Source organism: Spinacia oleracea, chromosome 5 (assembly GCF_020520425.1).
Source record: "Spinacia oleracea cultivar Varoflay chromosome 5, BTI_SOV_V1, whole genome shotgun sequence".
Lineage (NCBI taxonomy): Eukaryota > Viridiplantae > Streptophyta > Magnoliopsida > Caryophyllales > Amaranthaceae > Spinacia > Spinacia oleracea.
Window position 1 is genome coordinate 57,706,727 of NC_079491.1, and position 26,665 is coordinate 57,733,391.

Here is a 26,665-nt window from a genome sequence, read left to right on the forward strand (position 1 = left end):
ACTCTTGACTGAACCCGTAGGGTCACACAAATAGTACGTAAACGGATCAAGTATTTAATGGCATTAAGTACTCCATCTATGGATATTCGGAATCGGCGGATCTTGGTTTCAGTGGGAGCTAAGATCGTCAAAGGCAAGTAAATGAATACTCCGGAAACGATGATATTGCCGGAAACGGAAATATGGATCGTATCTGAAATATAAATATTATCCAAGTCGTAGATGTTGCCGGAAACGGAAACATGGTACGTATCGGAAAATATTATCGGAAATGGAAATATTACCGGAATCGGAAATATTGTCAGAATCGGAAATATTATCGGAATCGGAAAATAATTCCGGAAACGGAAATATTAAATATTTGTTCGAAACGGAAATTAATTCCGGAATCGGAAATGTTAAATATTGTTTGTATCGGAAATGAATTCCGGAATCGGGAATTTAATCGGAAGCGCATCGTACGAATTAGCATCGGACGAGACATGCTAGACGAAGGCCCAGCACGAAGCCAGGCCCGCGCCCAGCACAAAACTAGGCCCGCGCCCAGCAAGCCAAGCGCCCAACACACACGCCAAAGCCTCGCCAGGCCCAGCGCAAGGCCAGGCCCAACAAGGCATGGCGCGCGCGCGAGCTATGCGGGCTGCTAGCAAATGGGCTGCGAGCTGTGCAGCTCACGTGGGCCGCGAGGCTTGCGCGGGCTGTGCGGTGCTCGTGCTCGTGTGCGGTTGTGTGCGATACGAATCCTAAAGCTATTGGAATTCGTTCTATGATTAAATCCTTATCCTAGAAGATAAAATTTATTTAATAGAGTCCTAAAGGGATTCTAATTAAACTAATTAGTATTCTAATAGGATTCTAAATCCTTTTCCATATTCTATAAATATGTGCCTAGGGTCACAAATTTATAAAAGAAGTTTTCAAGTATTCAAAGCTAGGAATTTTAAGCAGAAAAATCAGCCATAACACTTGCCCTATTTAGCCGAAAATAAGTAGTACCTTAAGGGCGATTCTAGTTGATCAATCTTAAGGCGGATCCGGACGTGCTGTGGACTTTCTACGGAGGGATAACACTTGGAGTCCTAAAGACTTGTTCTTGTTCGGTTCGGGCGCAGCTAGGTAGGGCACGCTACAAAGTGTATGCATCCTAGACTAATTATATGATTATGTGCAATTAATATGATTCCCGGCATTAAGGTTTTTCCGCATGATTTATGTTGTTCATATGTATCATAACCTAACAGAAACTTCCTTGGTATCATATACCGCTTGAGGTTCTTACTTCGGTAATAACTCAAACAATGGAAGCTAGGCTACACTAATGACCTACAAGTGGGAAATGAAGCATGGCATTGCTACATTAGTTGTAGGGTCATCTAGTTTGTTTTAGTCCTTTCAAAGGCTGGAACTTAATGGCTATTTTGTTCCATAATCTGATTCATAGTGTCCTCTATCATTTGGGGACCTAATACGACGGTTTCACTAATGTCACTCCAACATAGTGGACTTCTGCATTTTCGTCCATACAGGGCTTCGAATGGTGCCATTCCAATACTGGCATGATAGCTATTGTTGTATGAGAACTCAATTAGATCTAGGCTATCTTCCCACCCACCTTGAAAATCAATCACACAAGCTCTTAGCATATCCTCTAAGGTTTGAATGGTTCTTTCGGTTTGTCCATTTGTGGCTGGGTGGAACGCTGTACTCATTTTCAATGTGGTACCAAAGTTCTTCTGCACACTCTTCCAGAAATTCGAAAGGAACCTAGAATCTCTATCTGATACGATATCCTTAGGAACTCCATGTAATCTCACAACATGTTTGATGTAAGCTTTGGCAAGTTGTTCCATTTTCCAGGTTTCTTTCATTGGTATGAACAATGCCGACTTAGTCAACCTATCCACCACTACCCAAATGGTGTCATTTCCACTTTTCGACTTGGGTAAACAAGTGACAAAGTCCATTGAGATATAGTACCACTTCCAACTCGGAATCTCTAAAGGTTGGACCTTCCCTTGAGGTCTCCTATTCTCAATCTTAACTTTTTGACAAGTCAAACACCTTGCCACGAATTCAGCCACTTCATTTTTCATCCTTGGCCACCAATAGACCTTCTTCAGATCCTTATACAGCTTGTCACCTCCCGGGTGAACAGAATATGGCGTATTGTGACCTTCTCTCATCAACTTTTCCTTTAGTTCACCACACTTTTGAGGTATGCACCATCGTCCTTTATACCTCAAACTTCCATCCTCGTGGATCTTAAAATCAATCTCCTTTCCTTGCGAAATCTTTTCCTTGATCCGCTCTAACTTAACATCACCAGCCTGATTCTCCCTGATTTTATCAAATACCGACGACTGGATGTTTAAGGCGCTCATCATACCCTCGAGGCATTCTCCACTCACTATTTCTAGATTCAATCGCTGCATGTCCTTACACAGCTCGTTAGCAACTACTAACGCATTCACACCATGACTTGATTTCCTACTCAAGGCATCTGCGACTACATTGGCTTTTCCCTCATGGTATTGAATATCCAGATCATAGTCCTTGATTAGCTCCAACCACCTTCGTTGGCGCATATTTAAGTCCTTCTGTGTGAAAATGTACTTCAAACTCTTATGATCCGTGAATATCCTACATTTCACACCATACAGATAGTGTCTCCATATGTTTAATGCAAACACTATGGCGGCTAACTCTGAATCATGGATAGGGTAATTGGACTCATATGGCTTTAACTGCCTCGATGCATACGCAATCACTTTCTCGTTCTGCATCAGCACACACCCTAAACCATTCTTAGAGGCATCACTATATACATCATAAGTACCGCTCTCATCTGGCAAAGTTAACACCTGCGTGGTTGTCAATCGCGTCTTTAAGGCTTGGAACGCCTCCTCACACTGGTCATTCCACTCAAACTTCGCCTCTTTCTTCATCAAGGTTGTCATTGGTTTGGCGATTCTAGAAAAGTCTTGCACAAAGCGTCTATAGTAACCCGCTAAACCAACAAAACTCCGAATATCGGTGACACTCTTAGGTGTAGGCCACTCACTAACGGCTTTTATCTTTGCAGGATCCATTGCAACTCCTTCCTTGGATACAAAATGTCCTAAGAACGCAACTTTTTCCAGCCAGAATTCACACTTTGAGAATTTGGCATACAACTGGTTGTCTCTCAGGGTACTCAACACTGACCTTAAGTGTTCCGCATGATCCTCCTCATTCTTGGAGTATACCAGAACATCATCTATGAAAACCACTACAAACTTGTCCAAGAATGCATCGAATACTAGGTTCATTAAGTCCATAAAGATTGCAGGTGCATTGGTTAACCCAAAAGGCATAACTGTGAACTCATAATGACTGTATCTAGTCCTAAATGCAGTCTTTGGTATATCGTGCTCTGCGATTCTCAACTGATGATAACCTGAGCTCAAGTCAATCTTTGAAAACATTCCCGCTCCTTTTAACTGGTCAAATAGATCATATATCCTAGGCAAAGGATACTTATTCTTGATTGTGACCTTATTGAGCTCCCTGTAGTCCATACAAAGTGTCATTCTACCGTCCTTCTTCTTCACAAACAAGACTGGCGCTATCCAAGGCGATGCACTTGGTCTGATATAACCTTTCCCTAGCAATTCCTCAAGTTGACCTTTTAACTCACTCATTTCTGCTGGAGCCATCCGGTATGGAGCTTTTGAGATAGATGCAATTCCGGGTGCTAAATCTATGGTAAAATCGATTGGTCGATTGGGAGGCATTCCCGGGATCTCTTCCGGAAACACGTCCAGGAATTCACTCACCAGTGCAATATCCCCTGGTTGCTCTTTCATCACATGGTCTAGGTCTCTTACGTTTCATAAGAAAACAGGGTTCCCTTTGTGTATTAACTTCACGAGTTCCATTGCCGTGACGATTCCTACACTCCTAGGCTTCCCAAAACGGCGATACGACACAACCTTTCCTAGGCTAGACTTCAAGTGAATCTTCTGCTTCTCACAGTCAATCTTAGCTTTGAACATGGCCAACCAGTCCATTCCCAAAATCACATCTAAATCTCCTAACTCAAACTCAATTAGGCTAGACAAGAATATGGTCTTGGCTATGGTTAAAGGTACATTCCTATGGATCTTAGTGCATCTCACAATCTCACCGGTTGGTATCACTTTGGGTACTTCAATCTCTTCAGGTTCTTTCAATCCTAACTTCTCTAAGATACCCTTTGATATAAACGAATAAGTCGACCAGAATCAAATAGTACTTTACCTAAAATGAAGTTAATAAAAAAGTACCAGCTATGACGTCAGACGAGTTTTCGGCTTCTTGCCTAGTGATCACATTCAGCTTTCCTTGGGCAACTCCCTTGTTATAGCCACCTCCATTGGCATTTCCATTGGCATTTCAGTTCCTATTCTGCTGATAGTTCCCTCCGGGGTTTCCATTACCCTGGCCATTATTGCCATTGTTACCATTCTGGTTACCCCTTTGGTTTCCACCATTGTTCCCTCCATTCCGATTTTGGTTATTCCGATTGTTGTTCTGGCGGTTGCCTTGGTTGACTTGGTTGGGTTTCCCATTCTTGGCCCAACACTCAAATTCTCTATGGCCTAGCTTCTCACAAAACCTACAGACAACTTGGTTTCCATTACAGTCTCGACCTGGGTGATTAGTATGGCAACGTCTACACTCATAGACTCTCGTTCCATTCCCTGCAGACTAATTCTTATCTCCATTGTTATTGTGGAAATTGTTCCTGTTTCCACCCTGGTTTCCCCTGAACTGGAAATGGTTGTTTCCCTTGTTTTTCTTAAAGTTCCCCTGATTCTGCTGGCCACCACCTTGGTTTTGGTTACCAACATCCTTCCTCTTTTCACCAATTCCATTCTTCCTTTGCTGCAGGCCATACAAATGGGCAGCTTTTCCATATAGGGTGTCAAGAGATGTAAAGGTCTCTCCAGCAAGCATCAGTTGCAAATACATAGTCAATCCGCTCTTAAATCTTTGGGCTCTAAGCTCCTCCGTTGCCACCACTTCCGGTGCAAATCTAGACAGCTCTATAAACTTGGAATAGTACTCAGTTACAGACATCCCATCCATTTTCAACTCGATGAACTCTTGGGCTTTCTGCTTCTTCAGATATGGTGGGTAAAACTTGTTTCTTAAGGATACCTTGAATGATTCCCATCCAAATCCAGGTGTAGCTCTCAAAGCATTCTCACACCTCTGCCACCACAAATCAGCTTCTCCCCTAAGGTAATAAACAACACTATTAACCCTAAGGTCTTCCGGGCAATTGACAGCTACGATAAGCTTATCGAACTCCCTTAGCCAGTTCTCAAGTACAGTTGGGTCTATCTCCCCCTGGTACAAAGGAGGCTTACTTTGGGCCACCTTCTTAAACATCTCACCAGCTGGATCAACTCCCTGGTTATTCCCATTATGTGTTAAGTTCTGCACTACTTTAGCTAGTTGCCTAACCACATCGGAAATTCCTTGGGTAGTCATCTCCCTTCTCCTGAATAAAACAAAAGACTAACTTTAACAACTGAGTTTGGACACTGCCTCGCTAACATTGCACTAACTAGCTATACAATTATTACACATACATGGAAATTTCGGACCCTAAGCAAGATAGGCGCCTATTATAGGCCGCTTTCTCTCTTAGTCCGCATCACAAAGTTCAAGTGGTGAAAATTGAACCACCTTGCAAGCACAATTTCATTGAAGAAATACATGGAATTCTTTTACGATAATCGCTCAAAGAGAACATAAACTTAGAATTAAAGGTAAAAGAAAGAATACTAAGCTTTATTACTTCAATGGGAAAAATAATACATCCTTTGGATCGTACTTGATTCGAAAGACCACCAAACTGAACTACTAAAACCATAAATAGTAGTTTACTACTTTATTACTTCACTAAAATTTAAGCACTAGCTATTACATTAGAAAAGTCTTTAAAATGCTACTCTACTATCCAACCACCCCTACAAACTGGTGAAGAGTGCTTATGGTCTTCAAAGTCATCAAAGTCTTCCTCTGGATCAGACTCATACTCCATATCCTCATTGTTCTGTAGTAGCACACTGTTTACTTCATCATTGTTGGTTTCAGGCTCAATTTCTGTGTCACTGGAGATCTCAATAGTAGGTTCAGGAATGATAGGATTAGGGTTCTCAATCTCGACAACATCATCATCACTATCCTCATCCATCTGAGTTTCTGTATCATTATCTAATCTTGTAAGGTTGATGTTCTCCACTGTCTTACCATCATCAAAACATTCCTTCGCAAGCTCTATAATTGTGGTCATAATCTCCAAATCATATCTCCATCTATACCATCTAGAGTACCATACTTGTAGTAATTAGGAATACCATTTTCCATATGCATATCACGAAATCGGTTCTTAAGCTCTATGTATGGGTTCTTGGAAGGTAAGCAATGAATAACCATCTCTGCCATAACATCTTTCTTCCTTAGTTCAGGTAGGTTCTTTACTGTAGCAAAATAGTTGCAAGCAAATTCGATCTTCTTCACATAAATGTGTGGGGTTTCACAATCTAGCTTCTCTAGGTTTCCTAGATTTGCGTACTTTGAGATCAACATCTTAACTCCTGAAAGTTAACAACTATAGAGTCTTACTAAAGTGTTCCAAAAACAAAGTAAGTTCGTTGAGCCATACAATTTCAATGCACAAGTACATGCTTAATCATGAATCGTGATGCAATTAATCACATAAAGCAAAACAAGGCATGATCAAACTTTAATTAAAAGATCACATAATCAAGGAATAATCACATAAACACTTGATTAGCAATGCATACTTAAATCAAACGCATACTTAGTCTAATTATACCCTTCTTCTTCTACCCTTTCCTCACTTAGAGTAAATAAAAATTTTCGAAATTAATTTTAAAAATAACTTCAAATATATAAGAAATTATTAAAAATTAAAGTCGAAAATTTAAAATAAGTAATCGAATAATTTTAATTAATTAACTCGATTATTTTCAAAAATAATTAAAAAGGAATAAATAAAAAAATAATTAATTAATTATTCCGATTTTTTTGTTTTTTTTTTTTTTTTGTTTTTGAAATTCGGAAAAATCCAAAAATAAAATTAAAGTTTTTTTTTTAATTTTTAAATCCGAAAATATTTCGGAATTTAAACAATTAATTCGAATTAAAAAAAAATCGAATGATTAAAATGATTTTCAAATTCTTGAAATAATTGGTATTTGGCTTTTCAAAATTTTGAGTACTCAAAAACAACATTTTGACTTTAGGAAAATAATTTTCGAAAATCCTAAAGTTCCGCAATCGTAGTTTAAGGAATTACCACTTTGCACTATTAATTAATGCAAACCAGCTCTCAAACTAGAGCTCTGCAAATACCACTTTGTAACACCCTAATAATTCCTTGCTTTTTATAAAACATTTTTCGACTTAAAACACAGGAATTACCAAGATATTACCGCCACCGTGATAACGGCTAAGGCTATTTACCAGAATTATGCAGCGGAATTAACTAACTTTCAAAACATATTAAATAAATAGTTAATGGTCATTAAAATAAGTTGGAACCATTGAGGCCCAAATCCAAAGTATTAAAGTGTTTCGAAATCCATTAACCGAAAATAGTAGTCATGACTTTAAAAAAAATAGAGTTTATAAAATTACGGAAGAAGAAAACTCTCAACACGAATCCCATGATAACTTCTCCCGCAAGTTATCTCTACAAACCTGCTTATTTAAAAATCTACTCCCCAACAACGCAAATGCAATTGATGGATCATCATACGGTCATTAAGGCAAAGGCCATGACCAGAAGACATGAAGCACGAAGTCAGCAAAAGCTGAGTACGAACAAGCTAGAATAACATTCTATCCTAACATGCTTCACTCGACAGATTAAATAATCCACATGCAAAGGCCATATAATAAACAGACAAACATGGAGACAAGACTCGACACTTGACACGACTCTTGACTCACAGATTAATAAAAAGTAGCTTCAAACGGGTAAAGTAAAGTATCCTCAAAAGGAAAGAAAGGGTGATGGGAGCCAACCATACACCAAAATAAGTCGGGCTACTACCGACAGCCGGGCCATACCGACAGGAATTCCAATGCACAACGGCGAGAATGAAACAACGTCTTGTATCATTCTAGGAGTACAAGTTTTCCGGCAAGTCTCCCCCCATTGTTCATACTCAAGGTATATATATACGTTCCAAGAGTTTTGAAGCTCTTTGGGTTACACTTTACGTTAATTAGTATATTATGTTCAAGGCGACTCAAGACTCTACTCAAGACACAACATACAAACAATTGAACAAATAAACAATTCAACAATGACACTTCATTCTTTTACTTCTTTAGGACTTGTGATCAAACATAGACTCAAGTGAAATTACTCCCATTATTCCTTCTCAAAAACACTGTTTGAGATAACCCGACATTGCCTATTAACAAGCGGGGTGTGCCCTTAGCACGAATTGTCCTTAATTTAATTCACATAGACTCTCTAACATATTCGACCCCTTGGTAGAATATATATTGCTCACTGGGAATATTCGACTGGCTCAATAATTATGCTAAACATCCTGTACTATAGCATAATAATAATAACAACTTGCATGCGCACTACTCATACATGCAAACCAACTTGAACAACATGCTTGACATAATTCAACAATTATATTAGTCCATAACATGATAGTTCAATAGAATCTATAAAGCATAATTCAATTCATAACATGCTCGTTCACATAGATTCAATAATAATAATAACATGCTCGTTCTCAACATTAAACATGAATTCATAATAACATATTCATTCCCAATCATCAAACATGAATTCATACAACATATAAGTTTACATGATTCGCATTCAATACGCTTCACAAAGTCCTCAAGGGATGGGTGGTCACCCTAGTCTTGTACGTACCTGGAATACCTAAGTACGGGGGCCACTGTGCGAATCACGACTCACTAGAAATCAACTCCTATAAACAAAATAAGAGAACTAAATTATTATCCATGTTTACTAAATTTCCAGAAACTATTTAAGATTATAAAAATCTTAGTTTAATTAGAAATCAATCGTTAATCGTTAATTTAATAGTCTCAAATAGTCAACTCAAGTCCTAACATAAAAACGTTGACTTTTTAGCTTTAAAACCCTTAAAAACCAACTTTTTAAAGCTTATAAACAATCTGAAAACTTAAGTTGATTCCCATAATTTAAATTGTCATTAAATTATGTGAATCAATCGCTTAATTACTTTGAAATCAAAAGGCTAACAATAGTTTACTCCAAAAACATGTTTTGACTTCAAAAATTAACACTTTATAAACCTTATTAAATCTGAAAATTATAAATTCAATCATCAAAACCAATCTCTTTAATTAAAACACAATACTAACCCAATACGGTGTTCATAACCGTTTTAATTAATTTAAACAACCCAAATTATTAAATAATCATAATAATAAAGACAATTTAAAAACTGAAATTAAAGTTTAAAAAGTATACAATTGATTATCACCAATCAACAACACACACACACACAACAATTGATGTGTTGTGTGTGTGGGGAGTCGAGCAACAACACAACAACACGCACCGCAACACGCAAGCAGCGCGGCAGCGCGCAACAAGGGCGAGAGAGGAGGGGCGCTGGCGCGGGGCACTCGACACAAGAGCAGAAGCGAGCACGAGGCTCTGTGTGCGGGGCTGCGGGGAGGGACGAGGGCACGCGACACACAGCAGCAGCGATGGTGCTGCGCTGCGGGGCGAGGCACGAAGAGAGAGGGGTAGCGAGGCTTGCGCGCACGGGGCTGGGCACGAGTGCCTTGGGCTGCAAGCAAGGCTGGTCGGACGAGAGGAGAGGAGAGGGTGCCGCAAGGAGAGAAAAAGAAAGGAGAGAGAGGGAGTGCTGAAAATTTTGTGAGGGTTTAATGAGAGGGCCTATTTATAGTTTTCTCTCCCATGTGGGCTAGGTTATCGTAGTTTGAGTTGGGCTTATTTCCGGGCTCAATTCATTAAACTCCTTGCAAACTTTGTTGGGTTTGATCAAGAAAAAACAACTGGGTTTTAATTAAATTAAATCCATTTTCGAAATACGACCCAACAATTCCTGATTAAATAAATTCGTTGAATCTATTTAATAAAATTTGGTTTTCGTAATAATTAATATTTAAATTAATTAAAAATAAAAAGCATTTAATTCTCATTAAATGAAATTAATTTATAAAAATACTTTATAAATACGATGAAATGCTTTATAAATATAATAAAATATATTTATAATTATAGAAAAATACGAGGTATTACAATTTTAGTTTCATAAAATGTACATGATTCTTATAGATATATAAGAAGTTTAGTGGGAGTACGTAAAACTTAATTGGTCCTATGTGTATCACACACATATCTCTCTATTGTGAAATAAACATTCAAATGCTAATGACTTAGATTTGAAATTATTCATCAATGATGGACCAAGGCGAAACTTAGTACATACTAGGTATTAAGATCTATTTACAAAGATCTTATGATGTCGTTTTAGATTAAGTAATGGCATTTACTAAATCAAACACGAAAGACTTCATTGGAGATATTCGACCCATATGAATAAATCTAATTAAAGAATGTTTGAACTATGTATAAGCATTTACTAAGTTAAACATCAAAGAATCTAATGAGACTCTTCACCTATATTATATGTCAAAGAATTTAGCTGGATTTAGTATCTACTGAAATTAGATGAGCTAAAGTTACATGAATAGAATTCAATTGGGAATTATTCTGCAAAAGAATTTATCATGTATAATATAATATGAAGATCTCCAAAAACGTATCGTATGACTTTAGGCATGACGAACATATACCAATCTCTATTGATCTAAGTGAAGATCAACTAGATTGAGATCAAGAAAAACTTATGGTACTTGAAAAGGTACATAGGAATAGTTCTTGATTCAAGGAAATAAAGATATGCTAAGTATTGATGCTACACGCATAAACACTGGCAAAGGATCAATCAAGATCCCTTTGGAGTTAACCATTGGCAAAAATCAGCTATACGCATCGTAGTTTGAAATGGCAACATTGATTAAAGACCATGAGTTGTTGCGTGGGAAATTAAATATTAATTTCTATGTTATGAGATACAAATGGAAAGTCTTCCACATATCTATGAACTTCTTGGATAAGTAAAATCCAAACAAAGCATCACTAGCAACCTATATAGTTGAAGTAAAAGTACTTATTGCCTAAGAAGCAATAAAACGGGGTTGTTTAAGTTAAGAGTTCTTCACTGAACTTGGGTAGATCACATGTCTGTTGGTTTGATGGTTCTTAATTTCAAAATGCGTAGAATCACTCTTGAAGCAAGAAAGACATCTGCTGACTTGATGGTTCTTCATTGAGAAATGCGTAGAACCACTAATGTAGCAAGAAAGACTAGATCACAAAATAAACATACTCAAAAGATCTTATCATCTATCTCGAAGAACATTCGATGAAAAGGATATTAAGATTGGCAAAGCATGATAACTAAACCTATGGAACGAGTGAGAAATAACACTCACATTGTGGCACTGGAAATCAAGCATAGCTATGAATTCCATTAATTGTTTTAAAGATGGGTTAGAGGCCCATGGTTGTAAAACATTGGGTTGAACATTTATCATATATGAAATGTATCTTCATATTCCATTTAATCTTGGTTTAGTATTAAATGATGAGTCCTTTCCATTTGACAATATATTCAAGATAGACTATCAGGACCAATCCTGTGATTAAGAAATGTCTATCAAGTGAACTTGAATGTCAAAAGTTGAAAATGGTCCCTGGTCGGAAGTTTTCTATAAAGGTGGACGCATAGAAAACGCTAGACGACTAGAATGCATAATGACTAGTAGTTCTGTTTCTTGAACTATGTGGACATGGCAATGTCGCAATCATTTGCATAGATACTTACTTTGAGAAGACTAGTATTGGACAGACCAATGAAACTTTACTGTAAGAGATAAAAATCTGTCATAAGTAAATTTCATTAAATTATTAGACACTAATCCTCAATACCTGAGTGATTTGAGATTACTTGTTTGAGAACTGGTTACTTTGACGTTGTCAACCGTCGCACCGTAAAAGGAGGCTATAACGGCAACGCTCGGGTAATCACCTATCAAACAAAGTCTAACCTCAAGATCGCAAGATTGGGATTGTCCTCCCATAAATCGGGATGAGATGCCGAAAGTTGTACAAGGCCACTCGGAGAGCTAGAAACTGTAAAATGCATGGACGTGCTCAGATGAATCATAGGCTATGATTATCTGTTTATTTGATCAGTTGAACTCTGAAACCGAGAAATACCTCTGGACATAATAAGGATGACAACTCTTACCATATGTTCATGAGAAAGCATCAAGCGACAAAGGAATTAGGCAATGCACATTTGTCCCTAAGGTCAAGTGGGAGACTGAAGGAAATAATGCCCTTGGTCCAAGTATGCATTCAATGCTAAGTCTAATAAATGCGGTTCAGTATTAATTATGCAAGTTAATAATTCACAGATCAAGTGAACTGTATGCCTAGCTAGAGGCCGCTTCAGTTCAAGTGGAATTAATAATATTAATCCACAGCTTACTCTTGACTGAACCCGTAGGGTCACACAAATAGCACGTGAACAGATCAAGTATTTAAGTGAATTAAATACTCCATTTATGGATATTCGGAATCGACGGATCTCGGTTCTAGTGGGAGATGAAATTGTGAAAAGGCAAATTATGAATACTCCGGAAACGATGACATTGCCGGAAACGGAAATATGGATCATAACGGAATATAAATATTATACAAGTCGTAGATGTTGTCGAAAACGGAAACATGGTACGTATCGGAAAATATTATTGGAAATGGAAATATTGCCGGAATCAAAAATATTGCCGGAAACGGAAATAAATTCCGGAATCGGAAATATTAAGTATTTGTTCGAAATGGAAATAAATTCCGGAATCAGAAATATTAAATATTGTTCGAATCGGAAATGAATTCCGGAATCGGAAAACGAATCGGAAGCGTGACGTACGAAATAAACATCGGACGAGCTTGCTAGACGCAAGGCCCAACATGAAGCCAGGCTCGCGCCTAGCGATGCCCGCGCAACAGCAGCAACGAGCAAGCCCAGTCGCGCCAAGCAAGGCAGGCCCAACCGAGCACGAAGGAAGGCCAGGCCCAGCCAAGGCAAGGCGAGCAAGGCAGGCTGGCAGCAGCGCCTAAGCAATGGGTCGCGTGTGTTTGTGTGTCTGTTCGTGCAACGCTACGAATCCTTAAATGCTTAGGATTTTTCGATTAACTGTTTTCCTAAATCCACGAGAGTTAGTTGTTTGATTAAACACTTAATTCAAAGGAGTAATTTAAGTAGAATTCTAATCGAATTAGTAAATTGAATCCTAGTGGAAATCTAAGTCCAATATTTCCTCCCTATAAATAGGTGATGCATAATCACAATTTATAACATATCAATCACAAGTATTCATATAGATTATGATTAAACTAGCTTAATAATTTGCCAATATAATTAAGTTTCGAATAACATAAAACCTTAGACTATATTCTAGTTAACTGAATCTAAGGCGGATCCAAACGTGCTGTGGACTATCTACGGAGGGACGACACTTGGAGTCCTAAACTTGTTCTTGTTCGGTTCGGGAGCAGCTAGGGAAGGCACGCGTCACATGTATGTATCCTGGATTATGCTAATTGACTATGTGGAAACTAATTTGGATTCCTGACTTTATGGTTTTTCCGTATGAAATATATGTTTTATATTTGTCATAACCTAACATTACATTCATCGGAAAAGCTTAATGATGGTGCATAATTGAGATTATTAACCTGCTCAGTTGCAGGAGAAAAGTGTTTGAGAAAATTAGCAAGAGATCTGCAAGCTAGGGACTCGTCCACTGTGAGGAGTTTACAAACTGATTCCCACTCTTCATCAAGGAAGATCCCCATTGAGTATTTTTGCGTCTTTTGTTTAATGTGAAACGAAAGGGAAGAAGGGCCAAGGAGAGGAAAAGAGGAGTATTCAATCGGATTAGTTGATAAAGTAATAAATATGTTACTAGCTTATACATATAGTCAACGGTATACATAAAGAAAAAAAATATGGTAAACATACATGTGGTTTCTTCCCTTTATCCTCAATTGCCTTTGCATACTAAAAATGCATGCAACAAGTGATTCTCCTTAAACATTACTATGCACAGAGCTATTCCATTAGGCAACGACCAAGTATAAAACTTACTGTAATAACTGAGCAAAAAATTGAGCAACTTTCTGCTTGCAATGACTTGCAGACGTTGTTGAGCTTCGCCTTGGAAAAAATCAAGTGCTCGCCCAAATTATTTGATAGCCTCTCCAAAATCCCGCAATTGCTCTTACATCTCACCTACTTCCTGAATGATAAACAACAAACCAAGTTCTAATGTTAATTATGTGCTTCATAATTCATATCAACTGTCAAAACTCTCACAAGACGGGCCATACTTTTTGCCTTACAATGTCTTGCAGCCATACTAAATCTCCTAATATTTGAGAAAAGATTCACACCTTGCTCCAGACATGATATGGCATCTGTTTGTAGCCAGAAGAATCAATGTGACAATCAGGAAAATACAAAGTCGTACATCATTTGCACCATTCAGTTGTAGTAGAAACAAGCTACCAATAAACCAATAAAATTAAGAAAAAGAACTTTCAGTTTTTACCTGATGCGTTGCCCATACAAGACATAACTGTTTACTCTCAACTGTGAACCAAAACCCATCATCTGCAATGCTTGCAACTATCTGATTGTTAAAGTGCATTTACTGATTGACATTGTGAACCATGAAGAATATCCCCCTTTGCCTAGGCTACAAAATTTAAAGGGGGGAAGACGGGGGGGTTAAAAAGCATGAACATGATATCCACCTCTATAAGCATGTGATATGTAAAATACCCCACTTGCTAAAACAATATGCAAAGAATTCTTTATCAATTCTTAACCATTATACAATTAGGAAAGGTCCATATACATCAAAGAAGTTCCCTAATAATATCGAATGAGCCTCTATAAGTTTTAAATCAACTTCGTAACACAAGAGCTAAGTATCTCTATCAATTATTGTGTGGCTTTTAATATCCTACTTATTTCTAAACTATATTTTCTTTTCTCCACAAAAAATTTCCCCAAATCAGACCAATACTAATAGACTGAAAGTTTTCCAAATACACTCATAAGGGATATACTTAACAACTACAACCCTGTGCTATCTAAATTCTGATCAAGATAATTAAACAACACAATCAATATGTAATGAAGAGAGAAACTTCATCGTTCTCAGGAGTTAGGATACATCCCCATAAAGGAAAATGAGAAAATAAAAATAAATTTTAGTCCACTATGTTTTTGTTCAATCCATGCGATCAATAATTTACTAAACTGGAGTTAATTATTCTATAAGGGTATTGAGGAAAATGACATCACTTCACATAAAACACTCTTATTTTATTTTCATCCAAGTATAACTAATCAAAAAGCATAAAAACTTAAAGTCATTATTCGTTCTTCAAGTCAATAAAAACTGTTGTTGGTTTTGAAGTTAAGAAAAAACGTTCAAAAGGCCAAATCTATCTTTCCCCAGCTTATCTGTTATGCATTTCATGTTCAAAAATCAGATAAATGATTGAAATATCAAATAAAAAAAAAGGAATCGTGATTTACCAATGTTAGGTTCGTTTTATCAACACCAAATATCACTTGCTAGAAATTTCAGAAAGAAAAATTGAGATCATAACAAACACGAAAAAAGTTCAAATTGAAAAATCAAAAGAAATCCAAACTGAAACTCACAATTCTCAAAGAAATTGAGGGAAATTCAAGGGCAATTAAAAGTTTAATCAATAATAATTTAGACCAAAATATCGTAATCCAAATTGAAATCTTACCTCATACAAGTTACAATCAAAAGAATTTTTAGGTATTAAAGATTGCGTTTTAATCAGCACCAAATATCCCTTGTTGGTAATATAAGAAAGAAAATTTGTGATCATATAGAAAATTGAGAGAAATTCAAATCGAAAATTAAAAATGAAACCACCAGCAAAATTTTAAGAAAAACATACTTGAGAAATTAGATCGAGGTCGGTTCAAAGTGCAACGATTATTAAAATTGCAAATGATACTCCACAAATATATCTTGAGCGAAATTCATATGATGAGAAAACTTTACGAACTAGATTTATATGGGGAAACTTACCAACGAAATTCAAGAGAAATTTCGAGGAATTGAAGAAATGAATAGTGAAATCGGGATTTAGGAAATGTTGAGGAACTGAAGAAATAAAGAGTGCGGGGGAACGGTGGGAGACTAGGAGGTTAGAGGAATAGTTGGGAAGCGGGATTAGGGGTTTTTTAAACTTTTTTTTTTCTTTTCACTTTTTTATTTAAATGAAATTAAAAAAATTACCAAAAAAATCTTATCTACGGTGTATATATTTTTACCATTTTTTTAAAAAATTAACTTTTTTGTCAGAAACAAAGAAACCTCCTCTATAGAAAAACGGTCTCTTATATGAGATAGAATATTTAAGGCATAAAAAGAAACCACCTTTCATAAAAGGAGGTCTTTTTCATTTTAATTAAAGAAACCACTTTTCTAAGATAATAGGTTTCTTTTATTAAGAAACCTCTTATTTTACGAAAGAGGTCTGTTATTAATGATTCTTTTGGCCGATTTTGAGGTAGTGTTGGAGTTTTGAGTGATTGAAGTTGTAGGTGTTTGTGGTGATTGTTTTTTTTGGTTTTTGAGTGTTTGTGAATTAGTGTCCCCTTGCCCAAACACAATGTTTAGTAGAAAGAAGTCTGGAATGGAAAAGGCATCCTCCGGTTCTAGGAAAAAGGGGGTGAGACCGCCCAATGTCGAGACCATGGACACTGAATTCGATGACCAAGCCTCTTTGGAGTATTTTGCAGGTCTTTGTGATCGGACCATCCGCCCCACCCGATTCTATGTTGAAGAGGAAGTGGATAAATTGGGGATTAGACCGGAGGTGGAGTACTTGATGAGGAGTTTAGGGTGGGAGCATTTCATGACCATGAAGACCGACACTTAGCGGCAGCTGACTTTGGAATTTTTTTTTGGCCCGTTTGAATGTTATTGATGATGTGCCCAATTTGACATTTCAAGTTTTCAATGACACTCACACTTTATTATAAGACCAAATCAATGATATCTTTCAATTCTGAAAAGTGGGAGTCTTTGCTCATCACTCTGATCTTTATGCTTCTTGTCCGGAGTATGGTGAACAAGATTTGTGGAGGTCTCTAACGGGCGAGCCGTCCTTTGCTACCAATTCTTCCAAGGCTTCCTCCTACATTCATCCGGCTATGAGATACCTATCCCGCCTTCTTGTCTTTTGTGCTTTCTCAAAGCATAGTGTGGGGGCTCTCTCTAGCTTGGAATTGGGGGCTTTGTGGTTGGCCCATCATGGTGATCAAAGGGCTCCCTCAACTTTGGTAGCTTTTTCAGGAACCGGATTATTGATACAAGGAACGACCATCCTCTTAGTGGTGAAATCCTTCTTGGTGGGATGCTCACCTTTATCGTGCAAGGCCTCAATAAGAATTACGAGCAAGAGTTGTTGGGTTTGCCTCCCATGGAGGACTCTAGTCTCTCCATGGCCGAGCTTAGGAATTACAAGTGGTTGCATAGGAAAAGCAACCCGGATGTCTACATATGGTGTGTTGGAGGAGGAGTGTTGCCTCCTTCCGAATTCCGCCCACACCAAGGGGCCCTCACTAATGAGCATTCTTGTCTCTTGGCCCGACTTTCTTTCCCGAATTCCGTTCGAGATAAGCTGGCTCTGAGGAGGAAAGCCCTTCATTCTCTTCCCATTGAGGGTGGTATGACTTCTTCCTCTTCTCTATTTGATTTTGATGCATTGCAAGCCATTATTTCGGCCATCTTGAGTAGGCAAGCGAGCAAGCTAGTTCTATAGCTTCTCTTGCTTCTCAAGGTCGCCAAGAGGTGACTTCACATGATGTGTATGATTCCTCCTATTACGGTAGGCGGGTTTATGAATTTCACGTGGATCAAGGGGATTTTGACCCCTATGTCAATTATCCCTAACATCCACCCCAACAAGGGCCCACCCCTAGTTGGAATGAGGAGCATACTCCCACCTACCCGTATTGGACCGGACCGCCTTACCGGGAGTCACTCCTCCTTCTTCCCTCCAAATGATTATTCCCAAATGGGGGGAGTGACTACCGTGGTGACCCCATGTACCCCACGGTGGCGTCGGATGATCGGCCCGTGAATTGGCCCGTCAGCTGCCCCTCTGGGTGGAATGAGGGGTATACCAAAGGTTGGGGTGTCCCGAGAGGAGAGCCTCCGCAAGGCATGCACCCCATTGAACCTAAGTATAACTGGTCCCCTTATACCGACGCCTCGGGTCCCGATGTGGACCCTAACTATAACTTTACTCCTTTCACGGACAAGGAGGCAGTTGCCTAACAACGCCAAAAAAAGGAGGAGAGGAGGGAGAAGGCTCGAAAAGGTAAAGGCGCTAGCTCGAGTGGCACTTAGGTTCCATTCTACGTCTCCCACATCATTCTTGTTGTGATGGTATGCCCTATATTAGCTTGTGGGAGAGGTGAATTGCATGGGGGCTAGGTTTGTTTTGTTTTCTTATGGTCTTGCCTAGCTTAGAGGAGTGTTGGTTGAAGCTCCATTTCTCTTAATTTGTTACTTCTTGCCCACGTCGTGTGGGATTGCATGCTTATTCATTTCTTGGTTGATAGAAATTGTTTTGGCCAAGGTGGCCCTTGTATACTAATTTTGTTTATACTTTGAGTTTGTTCGCCTCCTTGAGTTGGGTGTAGGGGAATACAGTTAAACATACATAACATGGGTGGAACAATCCCCAAAGCCAGGAAACATGTATAAAGCACAGATTAAGCAAACTTACTTTTGAAGCGTGTTTTCCCGATTATAGTATCAACGAACACGAACAAAGAACTCCACTTGTCGTTCCTCTACTTGGTTCACCGACACGTTCAGATCTGTCTTGATTATTGTAGCTTAGACAACGCACAAGTTTTTATTTTTCGGGATGAACAGTTTTTCACAGAGAGAAAAACTAAAGAACGTAATTTAGGAATTAGGTTTAGGCTAAATGGAAAATTGAATGTTGGAGTGCGTGTAAAAATATAATAACCTAATTATTATATTAGTGTAACCGGCCAAGAATAAGGGCCTTGATCGGCCACACTTGCACACGGCCACACACCCGCGCCCAGCCACAACGCTGCAGGTCGAAGCCCACAGCGCACACAGCCGAGCAGTTGGGCCGTGGGCCTTGCGTGCTCGCTGCTGCGATGCTGTTGTTGTTACGCGCTTGTGCCACACCCCAGGCTGGCTTGCTTGCCTTGCTTGCGAGCTCGCTGGCTCGTTGGGCCTTGAGCGCTTGCGCGCTTGGCTCGACGGGCTGACAGCTCCGATGCGGCTCGTATTCACGACTAATGCCTTACGGCTATTATTTATCGTATCGTATACGAAGAATCACCGTCGTACGATACGATTATTCGTTTCGCCCAGCTTACGAATATTCGCGATACGATATACGATTCCGACGCAAGGTCGTATCGTATAATACGTTTTCCAAACTAATTCCCGAAAAGCTATTAAATGAATTTCCGATTCATTTAATCCGGTGATCTGTTACATGCCATTAGTGTGACCTTATAGGATCAGTCAAGAGTAAGTTGTGAGCTTAATATAGATTAGAACTCACTGATCGGAAGCATTGCTCCAGCTAGCTGTTCCGATCATTAATCTCACTGAATTAATTGTTCGCAATTAATCTGAACCTTGGTATTAGACTTAATTCACCTTGGGTGAAGGACATATTTCCTCCAGTCTCCCACTTGTCATTCAGACAAGTGTGCATTCACATTTGTTGTGGGATCTTTTACGGTGATGACGAGTCACGCGTTCCTCGGAGGTATCAAGTATGAGTTGGCACGATCCTCTGGCAACCTGCAAAACAAGAATATTCCCGTAGGAATATTCCCTCCGATGCCTAAGTAAGTATAAGCTAGAGAGAGAAGTAATTTGTAGAGAGAAGGCAGATCAAAGATAGTTTAAGGTAGGTGAGAATGAATTGAATGCCCCCTTTACCTAGGGATCTGCACTATTTATAGTGCTAGGGTTTCTTGGGATTTGATCCTTAAACCCTGGCCTGATGATTTGATGCTTTCCAAGATTAGGACATGTGTCCTATAATAGGAGGTCTGTTTTACCTGTTGGGCATTTTTCATGTTGGGCTTGCCTACAAGCTTTTGACTTTTAAACATGAATTGACCAGGGACTCTACCAATCAGATGGGATCATGGGCCTAAGTGATGGGCCTTGGTTCTGGATGTGGACATGTGCTCTATATGGATTCGAGGTATCCTTGTCGGAGGACCTTTGGCTCCCTTATTGGCCATCCTAGTAAAGCCATGTGACAGTCTATTTTTTAGGCCACATCATTTGTCCCTCAAGGAGGGTGCCCCTTTCCCAGGTGGGGTAGCATGCTTGTCATGGTGAAGTTCCACGTGTGGTTGCTTTTAGGAGCTTGGTTTTGCCTTTAAAATCTTCAGGAATCGTTTGTTTTCTCTCATTTGCCTTTTTTTTATTTCATAGAGATTTCTAGAGAGAGAAAGCGATTTCCCTTCGAAGATCTTCTTGTATTTGTATTGAGTGTTCTTGGATTCTTCGTTCGTTGTTCTTGGAGTTTGGAAAATTTTCCTGACCATTTCAGCAGTTTGATCACTTATTGGTAAGCGTTCTTGTGAATTTCCTGTTTCTGCATGTATTTGAATTTTTTTTTCCTTTTGATGCTTTTATTTCTTGGGGAGGCGTCCTGTCAGTTGCCACTTCTCTTGTATCTGGATGGCGTACCCGTTCTTTTCTTTTTCCTCTTTTCTTAAGTCATACGTCATGTTCCTTATGCAGGACGGTATGGCACGTATTAAGCAGACGGCCAACGTAGGTGCATGGGGAGCACCGCGAGAGAGGGACAGTAGGGTTCCTTTTGCGAACCCGTCCCATGGAAATAGGGGAGGAGTTAGTTCCTCCCATCATTCAGGAGACGGGGGTTCCAGGGCGGCACGTTCTTCAAGGAGAAGAAAGAGTGTGGCTTGCCGTCCTCGTATCCCACGTGAGGATTTTGAAGATGATTCTTCCAGTTCTTCGGACGAGGAGTTTGCAAAAACTCTTCCTCCTATGGTTCGTGGAAAAGAGGATGTGGACTTGTTTCCTTCTGACATCCTTCCCAGCAGGAAATAGTTGAGATACCTAAGGGAGCAAGGACACGACTCTGAGCGTTTCTTGCTCTTGCCTCGTGGCTTTAGTTTTAGGTGTCCTCGTCCCCATAGTACTGTAGACCGTCTTTCTTTGGGAGAGGTTGCTGTCTATACGGTTGCCTTCAGATTGGGGCCTCAGATTTCCCCTGCACCCTTTTGTAATGGACATTTTGGATGGTTATGACATTGGCCTAGCCCAGCTGACCCCTAATTCTTGGGCGAATGTCTTTGGTTATATTGCCAAGTGTGCGTTGAGTGACGTCACCCCTCCTTTTCTTCCTTTGTTAGACTTGTAAATATCGCTCCTTCTTCTCGTTCTCCCCAGGGATGGTTTACCCTGTATAGCCGGCGGGGTTATAAGACGGTAGTGGGTAAGTCCTCTAGCTGGGTATGGTGGAGGACTAAATGGTCTATTATCCGAATGGAGGACCTCCCTCTTTCAGAGCGTCTTTCACGCTGGAATTACCAGCCTCGCTTTTTGTCTAAGACTGACGCCTATCCTTGCCTTCTGTCAAGAGAATGGAGGCTCATAAAGCCTTTATTTCAGGCCGAAATGTATCGGATGTCTGCAAAGAGTCACGTGTGGGTGCCTAATAGTTGGCTTCCCCATGTGGGTCAATTCACCAACATGGTCTTTCTTGCGGCCGTTGGTCTCTTCCCTTACTTGCATAGAGGTAGTATTGCATTTATTTTTCGTAAGTAACCTTGTTTTCTTATCCTTCACTGATTCCCTTGACTTGTGTAGATTTTGCTATGAGTCGTCTGTCCCCAAAAGATAAGGGATTGGTGGACGTGCCCACCTGGTTGTCCCCGGTGTATACCGACGACGTCTTTAAGGCCGTGGAGGCCAAGAAGAAAGAATCTTCGAAGAAGTCGGATGCGGGGGCTTCTGGTGACGCTTCTAAGGCACGTTTCATTCAATTGGACGCATTTCCGGAATCTTTAAAGTCTATGCTGGTTTTTTCACCCTTTTCATTTTTAGGAGCCCACTTCATCGGCTACAAAGAAGCGTCATGCCTCTTCGGCGGTAGCCCCTAAGCCCAAGCGACCCTTTTTCAAGAAGTTGGGAAGTACTGATGCTGCGGCGAAGCAGCCAGTGATGAAGCCGTCAGCCCCTCTGGCTGGGGGAGAGGGAGCCTCTGTTCCACAAGTGACAGATCTTCCTCTTGAACCAAAGGAGGCGTCTCCCCAGGCGGCAGACGATGGTGGTTCCGCGGCCAAGGCGGCCGCTCCTGGGATGGCCACTGGTAAGGCTGATACATCTGGCGTCGCTACAGATGTCGGCCGGGATACTGCTTCCTCGTCTAGAGAGAGGAAGAGCAAGGAGTCCAAAGACCCTTCTCCTGCTGGGGACGCGTCAATGCCTCCGCCTGCTCCGTCGACTAGTTAGTTCTTTAATACTTAGGACGTCTTGATAACTTAGTGGTTTGCTATATTGATTGATATATGGATATTGGCTCAGGTGATATGTTCGAACGGATGAGGCTGGCCGAGGTGGCGCATATTCCCCCATCTGGCGGTTTTAGCTCAGAGGAAAAGGAAAAGATCCTTTCTGCCGTCCATGATGCTATTCCCGAGGAGTATGTGAACTCACTGCCTGGAATTGACCATGAGTACTTTGGGGCCATGCAGTCACTCGTACTTGACGTAAGTATATATTTTTTAAATTTGGTTTTACCCCTTCTTTAGTTCTCCTCGTAATGTTTTTGGAGTGAATTAAATCTGTTTTGGTTCGTGGCAGCTCTTCATCCGTTGTGCCGAGGGTAGGCAGTACAGCTTTGACTGCACAAAGAAATGTTGAAGCACAAGGACCAGATTGATAATCATGAGAAGTATGTTGAGAAAAAGGCTAGAGAGATCAATGAGGACGCGGATGTCCAGATCAGGTCGGAGACGGCTTCCCTTAGGAAGGCTGAGGAGGATGCCCAGAATTATGAAAAGAAGTTGCTGGAGCATGAGGAGAAGTTGACTGCTCTTAGGACTGGGTATGCTGCCGTCTCGGAGCGAGTCACCAACTTTTCTACCACAGTGGACGCCTTGGAGAAGAAGCTCAAGGCCACCCAAGACGAGATTGAAACTATTCGGGGGGAAGCCGCTAGTTCTTTCAAGCTTGGGGAGGAGGCCATTCTGGAGAATTCTTGGCGGGCTTGGGATTAGTTGATGGATGGGAAGGACTTTTCCTGGTTTAGACGCCGGATTTCGTACCAGATGGTTGTCTCGGCCGCTCGACGCCTTGGTCTTGATCCTCCCAAATTTTTTAGTGAGGGGGAGAATGAGGACACAGAGGAAGCGGAGGTGAACTCTCCCGAAGATCAAGACGTCCAGGACGGAAGCTCGACGGCCCCTCATCCGTATAGACTGTTGTATTCTAGTGCTGGTTTCTGTGGCGTCGTAGGCGCTTGTAATAACATTGATGCCTTTGGGCATTATTTTTATTTGGGTTTGTTGCGCCTTGTGCATATGTATGAATATTTTGTGCCTTCTGTGCACTCATATTATTATTCCATCTCAGCTTTATACTGACTTTTCAGGAACATGCTTTCTTGTCCAATTGTGGACGGTTACCCTAGTGTTTTAGGTGATCAGCCTAATTTGGGGCGCTAATCTAGGCCACTCCTCAGGCCGTCAACCGATTAGTCTTTTCTGACGCCTTCAAAGGAGAGGGCGCCCATATTGAATGACTGCTTTGTTGAGTCTTGTTTGCGTTTTCACGTCATTAATGGTGTTAATAAATTTAGGCCACTTCTAAGGCCGTCGTTCAAATAACCACTCGTGACGCCGCCTAGTCGGGGGTTGTCAATGTGAGGGGACCTCTTTGATCGAGTCACTTTCTTGCATTTGTAATATGATTTTGAATGCTTCATTAGATGAGTGGCTTTATTGGGCCATGAGTTTATCAGAGTTTTTGATAGGAGGAATATTATCATAAAGTTAACATTTTGCTAAGTAGTGAAAATAGGTTGGCCGTTTTGTAGGCAAGCATTACAGGCCGTTTTGTTGGCTCTTATGTAGTTGCTAGGCCGTTTTGTAGGCTCATATTACATAAAATATTCTGACTAGTCTAATGACATTCTACGTACTCTTCAACCACTTTTCTCTATCTTGACTGGGATACTTTTGCTGGCAGTGGGTGGCTCCTCTTCATATTTCCTTTTGCCTTTGATCCTGATCGGGTATTTCCTCCATGCTTACGGGTTAAGAGTTGTGAGGTAGCAGTCTCTCGCTTGCTATTGATCTCCATGTATAGTCCCTATTGCCCCATCGTCACATACATACTTCAGGAGCATGAGATGGGTGACGACCATTGCCTTAATCTTGTTCAAGGTGGGACGTCACAAAATGACATTGTATGCCGTCAAGTCTTTGACGATTAGGAAGTCCACCCCCATCTTTCGTCCGTCTTTGCGCTCTCCAATCCGAACCGGCAAGTTGATGACGCCTACTGGGTGTATGATGCTTCCTCCAAAGCCAATGATAGGGTAGTGGATGCTCTCTATGGTTTTAGGATCGTGAGCTAGGCGGTTGAGGCACTCCATGCTCATTATATCAGATGAACTTCCTGTATCTATCAAGATGCGCTTTACTCTCATGTTAGAGATTTTGATCTCGACCACGAGGGGGTCGTCATGCGGGGTGGCTACACGTCCACCATCCGATTCACATATCTCTATCTGAGGGAATGGGTCCACTAGTGATTTCCCTGATAACATTATCTGACCTAGACGGCGGGTGTTAGAGGAAAAAATACCCTCTTGGTGACATGGGCATACGTGGAAAGCATTGCTTACGTGGCTTCCAACAAGGCGCAAGGTGGCATTATTCGAACGGCATTCCCAACTGCTGGGCTCCAAACGGACGTTACAAACCCTTGATGAAGCCGGCCTTCATTACGTATTTATTATCTAATTATGAGCAATTATTCCATAAACGTTACATTCTTGTTGTAAATGCCTATAAAATGGCTTAGTCTTGTCTATTTTTCATACATGATTCCCAAGCAATAAACCTACGATTATCTTATGCTATTACAACTTGCTCTCACCATTTTCAATTATCTAGCTCGATCGATTGTTAGCACCCTCATCAAGGCAAGTTCGCCTCTAAGTCGAATTTTCCCAAAACAATTTGGCGCCCACCGTGGGGCTAACAATCAAAAGCAGCTCGATAATACCATTCCGATCACCATGGCTGGAAATGCTAGCTCATCTGATGATATCACTCGTCGCTTCGAAGCCATGGAGCAGCGCATCAACATCCTCCAAAAGGAGAACGAGGCGTTGCACTCTCAAGTGAGGTCCACCGCCTCCATCGCCACCGGATCTAGGTTCCAGTACCGACGAGACACCTCCGGGTTAAACCGCCGCTTGGATCTTGACGCCGCTCCAGATCACCCCCTCCATGTACCTTTTGGCGAACCTGGGGGTCCCGTTCTCCAGCAGATCCGCGAATTCGATCCATTACCGAATCAACCCCGTTCTAACCCGAGTTGGCTTCCCCCGCCTCCAACTCAACCATCTTCTGCAGGTACATCGGCGACAGTTGCCACCACAACGGCTGCCCGGGTAACCCCACCTCAGGTCGGCATGACGACATCCACCATGGTGACAGCTCCCGCCTCCGCTCCGGTGTCCCGTCTGTTGCGTCCTCCAACAGTGACCATGTCAATGCCCCTGCCTGTTACGCTCCCGGCGCAAGGATCAACGCCAACAACTCAAATGCCATGGGATCAACTCTTCTCTCAGCAAGTCGTCCAACCTGCTGTCAACCTGGTTACTTCGGCGCCAGGGGCACCTCCCCAGTTGATGACGATTCCTTTGGCGAGCCAGGCGCCGCAAGCAACATTTCCCAATGCCCTAATGCGACCCGACTCTTCTCGAAACTATTCTCCATACACCCCTCTTAACAGGCCAGTCGCTCCAGTTAGTCACGGTTTCGTAACTCCCTTCCCTTATGTTGCATGTACCCACGCTACTCAAGGAACGCCCCCTTACATGGAACAAGTGGTACCACAGTTCACTCCTCACCAACCTCATGGCGTATACCCGCAGAGTACCTATTATCAACATCTCCAAGCCAGCCTTCCCGAAACATTTAGCCCCCTTGTCCCGGTGCTCAACAGCATCTGTGAGAACACAAATCACCAACTCCAACAAATCATGACCATGATAAACAAAATTCCTGGTGTACCAACACCAATCAAAGAAGCTAGCCTAGACAGTTATGCCGACTCCCCATATGCT